Raw genomic sequence first — 2,526 nt, forward strand, 5'->3', positions numbered from 1 at the left:
ACAATGCTGAGGTGGTTTGAGGATGATGGAAGTTTGGAAGACCCCAAATTAGATGATCATATTACTAATATTACTAATCAAGAGCGCTCTCAGCTGCTGGTTCAAAAACCTAGCTCCCAATGGCTTAAAAACATAGGGGTGAGGTGTTTTTTTGGTGTTGTAATTTTACATATAAAATTTGCTGGTATTGGTTGGGGACTCAGTGATGTCCAAGGCTGACTGCCCTCTTCCCAGTTCTTTTGTCCTTTTCCTGATGGTCCCATGATGGTTGCTGCAGCTCTAGCAGTCACAAGCAAAAGGAAGGCAGGAGGAGCGAGGGTGGCAAGCAGTGTCTTTCTTTCTCTTTGGGAGGAAAAGCGAGGTTTTCAGAGCTCCCACTAGTCTTCTCCTTGAGCTTCACCGACACTTTTGCAAAGTGTTCCATTGGTAAAAATGGGATGGTTTTGGGTGATTCATGGTGAATCTATTTTAATTTTAATCATTACATAGCATATCTGTGGCCACTGCTAGGTGTAAAGAGGGCTGGGAGAGTGAGCTATAGGTTCCATAACTGACTTAGACCATCCTCATCCAGTGGAGGTACTGTTGGTGAGGGAGGAAGGGGAATGGATAGTGGATAGACAACTGCCGTGTCTGCCGTGTGGGAGTGCGCGGACCCGCAGAGGGAAGCAGAGATGCGGATCATATGGCCCCAGAGAGAACGCTGCAGTGGGAGCAGTGTCAGGCTTCCAGCTCCAGTTCCCGAGTGACAAGCTGTCCTGCATTGCCTGTTCTCGCAAGTTGGCAAGATTGCCTGTTGTAACATTTCCATCGACTCTTGCGACATGAGCTCCTGGGAGTGGGTTTCTCTTCTTTACAGCCTGGAGCAGAGTTCTGGATGCATTTTAAAGTTTGTTTTCTCATTTCTTCTTTACAGTGGTTATTATTATCCTTATTTTACAAAGAGGAGAAGGAGGTTCCAAGAGGTTGCGTTAAGTTGGCAAACTCCATGTGACTCTAACCCAGGTTTTCCAACAACTAACACGTTTTTCATGCTGTCTTTCTATTTTTAAGATTACTACCTTTAAAGGGGAAGTATTTGTTCCTTAAATAGCACCAAGAGGACAAAGGGAATAAATACATGAGAGACTGAGTTTCTTCTGGGGCCTGTCAATGTTGCCCATCAACTCTGTCCCTGGATTAAGTCGAAAGGCAGGAGGCAGCTTGGCCCTGTCATGCGCTGAACTTTAGAGACCTAGGGAATGTTTAGTTTTCGGTTTGTCTATTTTCAAACTTTATGTGTGTAATTTATTGTCCTGATTATAACTCAACGTGGTTGGAAGATGTGAGCTGTTCAAGTCACGGATTTGTGAGAAGCACAAGAGAAAGTAAGTGCATTTGGGAGCTGCGACCCTTCTCCCTTCGCACGTCATAGTTTCTCCTTGGGTGACCTCAACCACCTGTAGTTTTTATCACTACCAAGACAACACCTGGAGAGCCCAACGTTTTGATGAATTCCTGGTCAAAAATAAATCATGATTTCTTTTCCCCTAAACGTGCTGTTTCTCCTGCATTCCCTATCTTGGTAAATGACACAACCGTCTACGCAGCCATGCCAGGCTGTCTTCACCCTGGCACACAACCCCTTGACATCATGCAGATTCCTTCCCCTAAATTACACAGTAACACGCCCCTCCCCCTTTCCCTTTATTCTCCTACAGAGGATGGTGGCCGCAATCTCCTATGCGCTGTGTTTTCTTGGTTGTTAGAAAACCTGGGTTGCTTTTTAACCATATAGATTCCCAGGCCCTTCGCCTTAGACTCAGCAGGTCTGGATCAGGCCTTGCAATCTGTATTCTTAACAAGTACCCCAGGCAATTCTTCTGAGCGGTGGGCAGCACTAGTACCTGGCTGGCCTTGCTTCAGTTCTTTCTCTTGTCAATCTAGCCCCATTCTACTGGAGAAGTATCTTCCTGAAATACACTGGTGGTTCTTTATCTGCAGCACAAAATCCAAACTCTGTAGCATGGCACACAGGGCATGATTTAATTCTTACCTCCCTTGCTGGCCTCATCTACTTCCCTGGTTGCTCATGATACAAACTCTCTGTTAACTCTGAGGATCCCATTGCTCTTTCATTGCTTGGTGCCTTTGCATATGCTGTTCTTTGTGCCTAGACAAGCCTCCTTCCCCAGGTCTATCTGGGAAACCCCTATTCATCCTGCAAGACCCAGCTCAAGTGTGGCCTCTTTCTGGAAGTGTTCCTTGCCGCCACTGCAGCTTGAACATACATTTATTATTGCAGTTACCCCCTTGGCTCCGCTGTTGCAGAGACTGTGCTTAGCCACAGGTACACCTAGTATTTGTAGTAGTGGGTTGCTTGTTAAACAGTATTGAATAAAGGTAGCTTCTTCTATGTGAGAGGAAATGTAGTGAAGGCAAATAGGGCAATTTTTAGGAAAATGGTATTCCCATCCTTAGTCTGTGAGTCTAAACTCTCGGGAGTTTCTTACTGTGAAAATCAGTCATCACTTTATCTGTCAATAT

The sequence above is a fragment of the Aotus nancymaae genome, unplaced genomic scaffold, assembly GCF_030222135.1.
Source record: "Aotus nancymaae isolate 86718 unplaced genomic scaffold, 86718_ANA_hifiasm-v0.15.2.pri h1tg000008l, whole genome shotgun sequence".
In the NCBI taxonomy this organism is placed as follows: domain Eukaryota; kingdom Metazoa; phylum Chordata; class Mammalia; order Primates; family Aotidae; genus Aotus; species Aotus nancymaae.